The 14,377-nt window shown below is 43.1% G+C and overlaps 1 pseudogene; it reads left to right on the top strand.

Moving 5' to 3' along the window:
• The first annotated feature begins 3,166 nt into the window (after nt 1-3,166).
• LOC110585982 overlaps nt 3,167-14,377 on the top strand; it is a 31,398-nt pseudogene continuing 20,187 nt past the window's right edge.

Genomic DNA, 14,377 nt, shown 5'->3' on the forward strand with positions numbered 1-14,377 from the left:
GGCCAAATTATAATTCTTTCATGTAACGATAAAATCTAAACATTTAAAAAGTTCAGTTTTTCTTATACAAAATTAAGCATAAAATCATTAAGCTTATTTAACTTTTTCTATCCATAGGTCTTCCCGGCTGGGATCTTGCCCCAGAAAAGAGGGGAAAAAAAATTTATATAGAAACAATAAACATTAAGATACTTGATAGTAACTAAGGAAGAGTATAATGTGAGGAGTGATTTTCACTAAGGGGATAGGGACAGAAATGAATTTTAAAATAATGTCTTTACTTCTCATACTTTCTACATTAAGCATATACCACTTTTATCATTTAAAATAACCATTATTTTTTACTAGAAGAGTTTCCTTTCTGCCTTAATTCAGATTTAGAAGTCAAAGGAGAGAAGATGGAGGCATTAATAATAATTATAATAAAAACATTACAGCTTTGGGGCACCTGGGTGGCTCAGTCGGTGAAGCGTCTGCTTCAGCTCAGGTCATGATCCCGGGGTCCTGGGATCGAGCCCCATGTTGGGCTCCCTGCTCAGCGGGAAGCCTGCTTCTCCTTCTCACTCTGCTCCCTCTCCCCTGCTCATGCTCTCTCTCTCTCTCTCAAATAAATAAAATCTTTAAAAAAAGAAAGAAAGAAAACATTACGGCCTTTACAACTTCCATGCAGACAGACATCAAGAGACTCAAAGAGGAGAGCTCCCTATATTGCTATGCTGACTCTTTAGGGGATGCCATCAAACTCTAAATCATGAATATTCATGTACTCCACACCAGGCACCAAATTCCCTCTGTGTGTTTTACAAATACTAGCTTACTTCCACAGCAAGCTTCTGAAGTCAATACCCTTAGGATCATCCTATTTCACACATAAGAAAACTGAGGTCACATAACTTGGCCCAAGATCACACACTTAGTAGTAACAGTCAGACATGGGCAGACTGGCTTCAGAGTCTGCATGCCCATGCACCACGTTAAGTAGTTGCCAACATGCCTTTACCTGTTATTTTAAAGGGGGAGGATTAGTCTCCTTTGGTTCCAGGTGAGCCTTTGGGGAAGGAGGTTGTAGGAGGAGGAAAGGGATCATCATCATTTTCCCAACGGATTGGCTTGCCTGTGTACTCCCTGATCATTAGGGTCCAGTTTGGACAAATTCATGTCTACCCTGAGTTTCCATCAATGCTTGGCCCATTTCATGGACAAGGAAACCGATGACAGAGGTGAGGGGGTACTGCTCAGCAGGTCCTTTGTCCAAGGATGATGTCACTGAACTTCACCATCGTTTGCTGGTTCAACTGGCCTGTGACATTTCAGGGAGCAAATACAAAAGGGGCCTCCTGTGCTGTGGTGGACCTTTCCATCTCGAGGAAGAGGACTCCGGCAGGAGTAAGGCTGCCTGGGAGCGGAGGGCTTGTTATGGTGTTACTATAAAAAAACAAACAAACAAAAACAAACCCTTTCACTTGTACACGTGTGTTGTATCTGGGCTGCTACCCACACTGGGCCACTGACACATGGACAGAAAAGAGCTACTCAAGCATGAAAAGAAGGAAAAAAGAAACTTTTTTTTATCCTTTTTTAAAAATCATGGTAAAATATCCATAACAGGAAGCTATCATTCTAACCATTTTTAAGGGTGCAGCTCAGGGGCATTCAGTGCATTGTTGTCCGTGCCCGGGACTTCTGTGTTCTCCCCAGAGGAACACTCAAGCCCACCAATAGGAATGCCGCATCCTCCCTTCCCTCCCTGGCGCAACCATCCCACTGTCTGTCCTCCTGGGTCCGACGACTCGAGGTAACTCAGAGGAATGGAGTCCTACAGGATCTGTCCTTTTTGACTGGCTTACTTAGCACAATATCTTCAAGTTTCCTTCATGTTGTAGCGCGTATTGCATTTCCTTCCTTTCCAAGGTTGAAACATACTCCCCTGCTTCATCCATTAGTCCATGGGCAGACACGTGGTTGCTTCTACCTGCAGCTACTGGGAATCATGTGGCCGTGAACGTGGGAATACAGCGATGTGATCAGGTCCCTGCTTTCATTTATTCTGGGTACATACCCACAAGTGGAATTGCGGGATCATATTGTAATTCTACCTTTTTTTCCTTTTTTGAGGAAACGCCATGCCGTTTTCCTTAGCGGCTGCAGCATTTTATGAGAAATAGTTTTTAAAGCCAATTAATGAGTTTCATTTCTTCCTCCCTTCCCTTCACCCTTCCTCCACTACTTCAGAAAGACCAAGTGCTTCATAGGTGTTGGTGGTTCTTACTCGTGTGATTGCCAACCGTATCATTTGTCCCCTCCGTCCAAGCCGGTCCACAGCTTCTCCACCTCCCTGATGTCAGTAAGCCACAATTTCACAGACACTGCAAAACCTAGGCAACCATGGAACCTGGACCATAGCCAGCCCCTGCCAAAATTGCATCCTTGAAACTGCATGACGGAATCACTCAGGAGCCCCACTTGAGCTGTTCATCAGGAAATGAGAGTAGCCTCAGTTTCCTACATCGATGACTATTGTGATACCTGGCTCACAGTTTGCTGTTTCGTAGCAGGGATGGAACATGATCCATAGAAATCATAGTGTGCACCTGTTTTCCAGCATCTTAGTAATGAATGTCATGAGGGATTCACCAGGTGGATCCATGTCTTACCAGCTTTGACTCTCCCACAGAGTACCTAGCGGGGTGACCTACAATGTGTGAGCTAGCAACAAACCCAGCAGTATGTCCCAAACCTGAATTAGTCAAATTATTACCAAGAAAAATAAAATCACTTACAAGAAAACAAATTTGTCCATGTACTACCCAAAACTAGTTCATGTATCACCCATAGAAATTCTGGAGTAGCTAACTTCATATCTGAATGGGAATCCATTAATCTCTTCCAAAATAGCACATTAATAAATATCTGGACTAGTCTCCTGAGAGCAAGATAATGGTTGCATCAGGGTAAAAAATTTGGTGTGAAAATGTTAGCAGTGATTACGTCTTGTGCAATTATGGACTATTTTATTTTTTATGGTTCTGTAATGGAAATTGGTGACTTACATAAATAGAATACATATGTCCATATGTCTGTATATATATATGTGTGTGTGTGTGTGTGTATGTCTGTGTGTATAATCTATTGTCTATAGACACACTGGGTGAAGGAAAAAGGCACAATGTGGCAAACCCTAATAGCCTCACCCCTTAAAGTGATGCTGCAGCTCTGTGGGGTGATGGCTCTTGCAGCCAGACCTACCTTCATTCTGGCAATGAAGAGTGCATTGAGGAAATGGCATAAAAGAGAAGCAGACATAAGGGATAATCTGAGGGAGAGTAAGTACGTGAGTGAGAGCCCCAAGTGCCCTGCATAGACACCTTCTGAAATGCTTTCCTCCACATTTTTTTATTATGTTCAGTTAACCAACGTATAGTACATCATTAGTTTTTGATGTAGTGTTCAATGATTCATTAGTTACATCTAACACCCAGTGCTCATCACATGTGCCCTCCTCAATACCCATCACCCTGTTACCCCATCCCCCCAACCCCCTCCCCTCTGAAACCCTCAGCTTGTTTCCCGGGGTCCAGAGTCTCTCATGGTTCGTCTCCCTCTCTGACTTGCCCTCCTTCAGATTTCCCTCCCTTCTCCTAATGTCCTCCATGCTATTCCTTATGTTCCACATATGAGTGAAACCATACGATAATTGTCTTTCTCTGCTTGACTCCCTCCACATTTAATCCACAAAATGTTCTAATGGAGGATTCGCCATGTACAGGGCAATATAAGATACAAGGATTATAAATCACTGTTCTTGCCCCACAGCCTTTAAAAATCTCAGTGCCAAGGCTGAACAGAAATAGTGCTTGTGGGTATAGAGAGGGGGAGCCGGGAGCGAGGACGGCTGGGGGATGCAAGCAGAGAAGGTTTCTGGGGTGAAGTCATGTCCTGATGACTGGATCATAGGAAGATTCTTCCTCGTCTCCACAGGATGAACACTCTCTTCTCTGGGCCCAGAAGGGGGAGGCGATCATCTGGAGCCCAAAGCACCCCATCTCCCCGGTTAGAACTGGGGAATGCTAGAAGGGCAAACAGTTGAATAGCCCACCAAGGAAGGGAGAGTGAGATCAGGGGAAATGGCAGACCCACCAAGGCTCACCACGATGCCAGCAAGTTAAAGACTGGCTGGCTGCTCATGTGTCTCTGAGGACCGGCCTGTGGAAAGCCGCCTCTGTCCGTCCTGACATCCTTCTCCAGCTGGGCTGTTTCCTGGGCTGCTGCAGACTCCTCCTTTCACACCCCTTCCCAGCTGTGGTTTGGCACTCTCTACAAGAGCCCTGATGGCCAGAGTGGCCTCTGGGCTTGTCTCCTGAGAGCAAAGGTCTGCCTATTTCCACTACCGAATTTACCCACAGAGGCAGGCGGAGGAAGCTTTTTTTAGATATCCAAAGCACATTGGCCTGCATGAACTGCACTGGGGCCGTGTGGTAATAATCCGGTTTGGTGTCTGGGACACCCGAGAGGTGCATGCATGGGCTGTAAGGAGCTTAATACTTTTCCCGCTGCATCATAGAAGCTTCTGGCTTAACAAGTGGAAGCATTTGAGGGATGGAATGAAAACTCCTCCTGGTACATGATGTTTGGCTGTGGCCAGAAGGAGTCGGCAAGTTGAAGTTCTACAGCAAACAGTTGGTTTTTTGTCCCGAGCCAAGGAAGTGACTATATCTGGATGATGATAAATGAGGTCCGCAAACTATGGCCTATGAGCCAAACCCAGCCTGCCACCCATTTCTGTATACCCTGCAAGCTCAGAATGGTTTCTCTGTCTTTCAGCAGCTGAAAAAAAATCAAAAGACCATTTTGTGACCCATGAACACGATACAAAATTCAGATTTATTTTTTTTTAAGTGGGCTCCATGCCCACGGTGGAACCCAACACGGGACTTGAACGTATGACCCCGAGATCAAGACCTGAGCTGAGATCAGGAGTGGGACACTTAAGTGACTGAGCCACCCAGGCGCCCCTGAAATTCAGATTTCAATGCCCACGAATAAAGTTTTATTGGAACCCAGCCACACCCATCTGCTGACAAGTTGTCTCTGGCTGGTTTCAGGCTTCAAATGCAGAGTTGAGTATTTGCAGGGGAGACTGTTTCACATCTGTCTGTACAGTTTGTCAACCCTTGTGCCAAAGCAGCGGCCGGTGTCACCAAGGGCAGGGACAATGTGAAGTAGTGAGTGGAAAACTTAAATAAATGAGGACACTGGTTTTTTTGTTTTGTTTGGGTTTTTTTCGGAGCTGCATTTTTAAATGTTCCAGCATTCTGGGTTATAAATCATACCACACTGAGGAAGAGCTATATCTGGAGTTCAGCTTTAATACTTAAAATAACGTGTAAATTTCCTTCTTGTTGTTTTGATATTCCTTCCCCACCCCCCATCCCCACCCTTCCCAACACACACGGTGGGGGGAAAAAGCACGGGCAGACAGACGCTCAGTATCTCCTAGGCGCTCAGCAACATGTTTGTGCTCACAAAGGCTCCGTGGTAGGAAGAAATACAAGAGCAGCGACTTTTAGACCCCCCACGATGGACCCCAAAGGACGATTAACTGAAACAATGTTATGGGAATGTATTCAGTATGCACAGATGACAAAACGCCAGCAAGCCAGCTCCCTACAGCATTCTAATTATAGACACGGCTCTCAAAGTTTAGTCAGACTACACGGTATGGTCCCTTTGACAGGGTGTGGTTGAAGTTGACCACTTAAATGCCGGAGAGATCCCTTTCGGTTAGCTAGTATGGTAGCTCAAGGAAGCACCGCATCTCTCAGCCTGTAGGGCTAAGACTTCATTTTGGCTCTAAGACTTCTACAGAGATTCCTCCCAGCCAGACAGCTGAAATCAACAGTTAAAAAAATACTGTGTTAATCAACAAAAGGGCTTCATGCTTTCTCACAGAGAAGTTATATAAGGAAGCCTCGTTTCTGAGGAAAGCAAGCTGAAGTATGGCGTGTGGACGAGTTGGAGTGGGCGGCAGCGTGCGCACTGCGTACTGGCGTTGTGGGGGCAGGAAGGAGCAAGAGGGGGGAAGAAAGCCTGCAACATATTCCTTAAGGTCGTGCTTCTGGTAAAGGTCATGTGGTGCCTTGGAAAAAGCATTATACCCTGAAATGATAGTGCAAGTTGTACCTGAGTAGATGGAATCAAAGGGAAGCGAGGATGGAAGCCAGCATGAAGGGACAAGAAGTCAGCGTTGGGGATACTCTCGCTTGAGCCACGTAGACTTCTGGATGGCAGAAAACGGAGCGCTATTTGGCACAGACCCCAACCCAAGGAGAACTGAGATTTGCGAAGGGGCCCTGGGGAACGTTTCCAGGAAGGCCCAGTCCTTACACATTCCCTGGTCATTGTGAGAAATCCAGTTTGCTCTGTGTACATTTGGAGTAAGGACCAGGTCTACAAACTCTCTCTCATGTCGTCACTGTGAACACACAAGCCCGTCCCCTGCCAGGTGATGGAGTGGAGACGTGATCTCACTCCATCCCTACCCCTCATTACGTGCACCTGGGGCTGGAAGACAGGCACAGCAGGGAAGGATTTTGAGGAGAGCAGGGAGTACCCCATCCTACTCCTAACACAAAGACCAATTCAAGTCCACCAGGTCTCACTGATTTTCTGCTATTCTTTTTCCACTCTGAGCCAAGGCTGCCTCCAAGACCCTCACATTCCCTGCTGCTCTTGGGTGCGTGGGAATCATTCTACTACTTCCATCCCAAGCCTGGAGGCAGGGAACTGTCTGGGGCAGCTCAGCCCTTCTTCCTAGGGGCCACACACAGCCTCTTCCAGGCTCTCCTGGGGAAGAGGACACCGCTTTCTTCTGCTCTCAGTTCTCACAAATGTCCCTGTTGCACCCTCCGCTAGGTCTTGAACCTGCAACAGAGGTAGAGTGCAAGGACCCTTTGGGGGACCCTGCTTCCTCCCTGGCCCAGCTCAAGTGACTGTCAGCTACTGAGAGGTCAGGGGGGTACAGAGGACATGAGCTTCTTCTTGCTCCTCTAGCCTGCTTTTCAGTCTTTTGCGATGGCCGTGGCTGGGCTTTCAATTCAACTCTTGGAATTTGATTGCGTTGTTATCTGAATTCTTTAGTGAGTTTCTAATAAACTAGTTTCTGCCTTGATTGGGGTGTGTGTGTGTATGACAGGATTACTATTTTAAAATATTATCCCACTATTAATTTATGATATTTGGGCAAACTTAGTGCTACTCATCGCAATCAAATCAAAATGTTTTACTTATCACATGCTTAATATTTTTGGAAAATTAGAGAGGTTTTAGAAATGAAAGATTCAGTAAATAGTACTTTCTTTGGCCAAAATGTTGTCGTGACACTCTTTTATAACTCCAAAATATTAAAATTAACTCCCTGTGCCTCTTCTGATAGTCTCATAAAGACGGGGTCAATAGAATGGGTTACTTGACCCTATATGTTAGAAACAGTGTTTTATCTTTGTTTTCTTTTGTTTTAAAGATTTATTTATTTATCTAAGAGAGAGAGAGCAAGTGTGAACAGGAGGAGGGGTAGAGGCAGAGAGGGAGAGATAGAATCTCAAGCAGACTGCCCGGGGCTCGATCCCAGGACCCTGAGATCATGACTTGAGCCAAAATCAAGAGTTTGACCCTTAACCGACTGAGCCACCCAGGCGCCCCTAACCAGTGCATTATCTTTGTTTTGAGCCCATTTTATATCCCTTAGGAATCCCAAGAGCCTTTATGCCATTTTTTTAAGTTAATTCAACTGACAAGATATAAGATTTCTGACCAAAACATGGTGCTTTGCTTTGGTCTGAAAATTAGTGGAGTTGCCAAATTTGACAGCATACAATCCAACTAATTTCTTTTAATTGGAGAGTGAGTAAATAAAAATATGAAAAATTTAATTATTCACACACACCGCCGCACCCCCGGATCTAAAGTTGCTTTGTTCTGAGTCTCTCACTCGGCACTGAAACTGTTTCTTTGGGGAGGGAGTAGGATACAGACTTTTAAAGGGCAGATCATAGGGACAAACTTTGCCTTCACTATTAAATATTTGAATATTCTTCAGATTCAACAAAGCACCACAGTTTGAAGAAGCCTGTCTTTAACAAGTTCAGGGAGGAAGGTCTGAATTCTGGCTTTTCCAGATACCGAAAGAATATACAGTTACACACCCCTTTTCATAGATACATCCTGGGAATCATTCAGGTTGACCTTCAACTTCCTAAGCTATGTTTTTCCCAGATTTTACTCCACTTTTTGAGTCAAAAGAAAATAAATCCAGTACTTCAACTTTTTTTTTAAAATATTTTATTTATTTATTTGACAGAGAGAGACAGAGAGAGAGCACAAGCAGGGGGAGAGGGAGAAGCAGACTCCCTACCGAGCAGGGAGCCCGATGCGGGGCTCGATCCCAGGACCCTGGGATCATGACCTGAGCCGAAGGCAGCCGCTTAACGACTGAGCCACCCAGGCGCCCCCAGTACTTCAACTTTTGAATTTTTTTTTTCCCCACAGATTCAGAGCCCAAACACATGTGTTTTCTGGATTATCATTAAAAGTTAATATAATTAATTATAAGGTAATAAGTGATAATAATGCCCTTCATCTGCATATCTTTCTTTCCAAGCCCTCAGTGCTTGATACATGTTACCTTATTTCTCTTTACAACATCCTTACCAAGTAGAAAAGGAAGAGTATTAGTGTCCCAATCTAAAGATAATAAGGTCTGGGCGCCTGGGTGGCTCAGTTGGTTAAGCGACTGCCTTCGGCTCAGGTCATGATCCTGGAGTCCCTGGATCGAGTCCCGCATCGGGCTCCCTCCTCAGCGGGGAGTCTGCTTCTCCCTCTCCCGCTCCCCCCTCTTGTGCTCTCTCACTCTCTCTCTCTCTCTCAAATAAATAAATAAATAAAATCTTAAAAAAAAAAAGATAATAAGGTCTTACCTGTGCGTAATATGTTACAGGTTATAAACACTTCCCCAAACATCATTTCATTTCGATCCTGACCCTCACAGTGCTCTGTGACATACGTGAGTCAGTCAGGTGTCCTCTTCTTCCATTTCCATATGTGAGGACCAGAATTAAGAAAAGTGGATAGTCTGCCTATGTTCCCCACTGAACAAATGGAAGGAACCCGCGTTGCGAGCTTGTCGGTGACTTTGCATGGGGGAGACACAGAAAGATTAGGTGAATAATTCTGTATCGTATAAGATAACACTCCAACGATTTTTATATTTTACTTCAGAGCTTTGCTTTATTTTTCTTGTATTACATTTTTCCAATGCCATCATTTTGTCAAGTACACTGTGAAGTGCCTCCCAGACGACATGTATTAGAAACAGGCCTGTTTGTTCCATTCTCCACAGAACTCCAGGGGGTGGGTTGGATTGGGGGATGATTTTTTTCTTTGGTTTTACATTTTGAAAGCCTTGCTCCAACTCTCAAAGGATGCTGTTAAACACAGAATAAATATTGAATTGTCTCTCTATCCTCACGGTCTTTGTGGTGGCAAATAAATGTTTCTGTGAAGGGGTTTGCTCCCTGAAGACCCACAAGTGGTGGTTAGAAAGTGTCCACAAATTAAAGGCAATGAAAGATCACTAACCACAAGTAATAGATGTTATAAAAAAAAAAGTAAAATACATAAAATAGTTTTTATATGCATGCATACTCTGGACTCTACCCAGGTGGCTACCGTGTAAGTGTTTCCCCAATTATGATAATTTTTATACATACAAAGATGCTTTCATAACAGCAATCTGTGTCAAATAAATATTATCCATAATTACATGACTTATTTTAACTTCTAGCAGTAGAACGGTGTTAATCTGAGAGAAAACACTTCACATTTTTTAATGCCTTCAAGTTTCTGAATCAGTAGTCATTCTGAAAGACTCTTCTGATTTTAATAAATGAAAAAGAAAGAAAATGTAGAGTAAAATCATTGATTCAGCATTGGAAACCATTCCCCGTGAAGCAGGAGAAATCTCCATGCATAATCTCCAGTAGTTCACATTTCTTCTCTTCATTGGAAAATCATCAAGGATTCAGTGGTCATCCATTGTCTGTCTGGTTATCTTGGGGGCAGGCCAAGACTGACATGGCAGAAACAACATCAATTCCCACTAAGAATGTTTCCTCTCTCTTTCCTGCCTCATAAATCCTCAGAGAACATTCAAGAACAGCTGTCTCCTTCCTCAGAGATCGACCTCTTGGCTCAGTCCTGTTGATTCTGAGTCTACCTTTTCTCAAACCATTTTCTCCTCTCTCCCCTGACAATGTCCTGCCTGAGCCTTTAGTGCTCTGTAGGGAGACAATGGGATGCTGTAGAGACTGTTGCCAGTGACTTGTCCTTGCCTTCACTCTGTCACCACCCATCCCATCTGCACCCATCTACAGCTCCATGTCCTAAAGGACGGCTAAGAATATGTCCTCTTTTTCCGTTCAGAACTTTTCACTGGCTGCTTATTGCCTACCAAATAAAATAACAATAACTTAACCTTGTATTGACTCTCCTCTTGCCACCAACAAGCTCACATGCAGAACAGAGCAACTCCTACTCTCAGTGTGGACCCTGATCACCAGTCTTTCTCCATTCCCCCAAATTCCTCTGCTCACATCCAAATCTTATCCAGTTTTCAGAGCTCCATATGAATATTAGCCTTCCTGGTCCCTTTCCTGAACCCCCATTTCAGGACATTTGCCCATGTCCTATGATAGCCATCATCTTTTACCTCAGTTCTTGTGTGTGTGTGTGTGTGTGTGTGTGTGTGTGTGTGTGTGTGTAGAAGAATCACTATATTCTCAAGGGTCAAAATCCTGAGGTTTAATTTCTGGCTATTGATGTGATGCTGAATAAGCACTAATCTTAGGCATCATGATATTATGGGGAGGGGGGGATGAGGGGAATGGGTAATACCAAACTCATGAAATTGCCGTGCAGATGATGAGTCAATGTATGTAAGTGCTCAGAGTAAATGTAAGCCATCACTTCATACACTTCTTTCCTAAGGCAGTAGGACCTTGGGAAGGGATTTTGGGCTATTCATCATTGTCTCACCACAGTGACGGAATACACAGCAGGGTTCAACACATCTCTGTGGAATCAACACTGAGGGAAAAGTCCCTTCACATGCTTTCCAGAATGCTGTGAAAGACCATTGTTTACTGATGATCTCAGCAGCCTCCCTGCGCCCCGCTGTATGATGTGGATGGAATGATGAATGGGACGTGAAGTGTGTAACACCATGGATAGAAGAATACAAGAATACTCCCCATTCTTGATGAAAGAGAGAGCAGCGGTCATTCAGTCATTCTCGCTCATTCTGTGTCTCTGCAGGGCTAGAAACATCAGTGGCAAGAACACAGCTGCACTTACACTACTCTTAAAACCACTATTGGAGTGATACGCTTTCCTGAGCAGGAGAGATTAGGAATTAATTAGCAGAGGAAATAATAGGAAATAATTAAGAGGGTGTATATATGCCCAGCTGTGACAGCACTTTGAGGAACCTCTTTGTCTGCCACATGACTACATGTCTTTAAGGGAGTAGGATGCTGACTGTAGGTTGCGCATTGAAATTTATTAAAAGGATTGGCTACAGAATCAGAAAGTCAACATTCAGAGGCATATGGTGTTTATTTAGGGGATTCTTAGACTCTGATGTGTAACATTAATCCAGGCACAGACAGAATGAAACCTACGATTTCTCCAAATGGCCTTCATGTCTAAACACCAGCTTTATAAATACTGAATTACTCATCAACCTGGAATATGTCAATTTTTTCAGGAGTACCTATGTTTAGCATCTAAAGTTTCTTAAGAAAGGACATCCACAGTGGATACATTTCGTCAAATATGTGGGTTCCACACACATGTATGTGAAGCTAGAAAGACTTCAATTTTTACTAAAATACTAAAGTTCTTTCACATTGATAATTTTTGTGCCCCCACATGAGAAATAAGAGTTTCCTTGGCCCGACGTCTAGCCTCTATACTTAACAACCATAAAAGTCATGGCACGAAAGGATCTACCCTTTGCTGAGTGAACTATATGATCGGTATCACAGTGCTCAAAATGAGCCTGCCAAGCAGGTATGATTTCTCCTGTTTTTAAGGTGAGGACATGGAGGCTCAGAGCAGCTCAGTGGTTTTATCAAAAGTTGTGTGATTAGTTAGTAGCAGAGCCAAAACTCAGAATTTGCAAAGCTCCTTCACCTAGGACTAGTTCTTAAATTTAGGCTTACCAAGTTTTATAAAGTTTTGCTTATAAACTTTATTGCACGTATAAATGTTTAGAGTTTTGTTCTTTTCTGTACTTTAGTTCAACTTTTGATTCCCCTGCCTCTTGCTAACTACCCTAGGCAGGGAATATTTATCAGAGGGGTCCTCAGCAGTCCCCTCTGGGAGACTGGATGTACATCTGCCCAATTAGCCTAACACTGGTTTCCTAACCCAGGACCTTTGTCTTGCCCCATTTTCTTCAATAATATTGCATGCTCAAGATGCTTGGTCTAGGGATGGACACCCCCTTCTGAGTCAAAAAGGGAAGGAAAGACATTTTCCAGGAGGGCCTCCTAGACTTGCTCAGGAAGATGCATCTTCTTTTCATCTATTTCAAGACCCCTGTCAGGTGTCACCCATCTCATGAAAAATAGTCCCTGAATAAGGAGAAAAGCAGTCGGAGGTGTGGACACGTGACTCAGGTTATAAGACCATGGCTGGACACCCGTGTTCACAACAGTATTATTCAAAGGGGTGGGAGCAACCCAAGCGTCCATCAACGGATGAACAGATAAACAAAATGTGGACACTACAGACAATGGAAAGGAAGGGAATTCTGATGCATGCTACGTCATAGATAAACCCAGAGGACATTGTGCTCCTGAAATAAGCCAGTCACAGAAAGACAAATACTGATTGCACTTCCACGAGGTAGCTAGAATAGTCACGTTCCCAGAAAGAGAAAATAGAATGGTTGTTGCCCAGGGTCTCAGGGATGGGGAAGTGGGGAGTTGTTGGTTAAAGGGTGTAAAAGCTTGAGTTTTACAAGATTAAGAATTCTGGAGATTGGTTGCATGACAATGTGAATATACGTTAACATTACCAAACCATACATTTAGAAATGGTTAAGATGGTACATTTTATGTTACGTGTATTTTACCACAGTTTTTAAAAAGCAATGGTAAATGTATGGGAAGTGTGGTCATGCTAAATTTCCAAGATGTTGGTGTGTGAGAAGTGAAGATGTTTGAAGAATACAGAGTGATAGAAAACAGTGGTACCAACCCAAGCCCAAAATGAAGATAAAGAGAAGCTCCTTATCCTAGCACCTATTCTTACATCTCTGTCTGGGAAATAGGCAAGAAAAAATACATACATAGATATTTGACATTTCATACCATTATTTGACATGAATTATTTGGGTAATTGCCATAATCCCATCACACTATTTTAAAGAATGGAAAAATCAGTCAGAGAGATGGCTTTCTCTCACTGAAGTTTAAACAGATGGAATGATTTCCTTGAATTAACACAATAAAGTTTTCTAGTTGAACATATTAAGCTATTGGTAATTTGTTGCATTGATTTCTTTTTTTAATTAACAAAGCATTTCCATGGCATGATCAAGTTTCTTTCCTACTCGGTGATATAAGTATTTGCTAGACTGTTCCATATATGACAGAGGAATATAGCACAGTACCTTGGAGTAGGAATGCAACCAGAAGTTCAGGCATGGATGTGAGTCCTGCTCTTCCTCAGGGTAACGCTGAAAAATAACCTAAATAATTCTTTCCTCACTATGAAAGAATAAATCTAAAGTAGGGCACACTTGGGGCGCCTGTGTGGCTCAGTCAGTGAAGCTTCTGCCTTTGTCTCAGGTCATGATCTCAGGGTCCTGGGATCAAGTACAGCATTGGGCTCCTTGCTCAGTGGGAAGCCTGCTTCTCGCGCTCTATCTCAAATAAATAAATAAAATCTTTTAAAAAAATAAAGTAGGGTACACTTTTCTATAAGGACCAAATACTAAATATTTTAGGCTTTTACCCTTTGTAGAACAAAAGGTAAAATCAAGAATAACAGGAGAGAAAACAAATTTCCACAAATGTTTTTAACTGATGAAATATAATATATGATAAAAATAATTGTATCTCTCTTTATATATATATATATATAAACTGGGAATACTGGCTTACTAATGAGAAGAATGGAATCCTCTTTTGGGGAAAAACATTTTACTTTATTGGAGTACAAAGTTAGTGTATCTTATCATCCATTCAATTGCAAATATCATTGGTTAGGAGTATTTTTAGCTCATGGGCAATACAAAAACGAGCATGAAGCCAGA

This window comes from Neomonachus schauinslandi, chromosome 6, assembly GCF_002201575.2.
Source record: "Neomonachus schauinslandi chromosome 6, ASM220157v2, whole genome shotgun sequence".
Classification (NCBI taxonomy): Eukaryota; Metazoa; Chordata; class Mammalia; order Carnivora; family Phocidae; genus Neomonachus; species Neomonachus schauinslandi.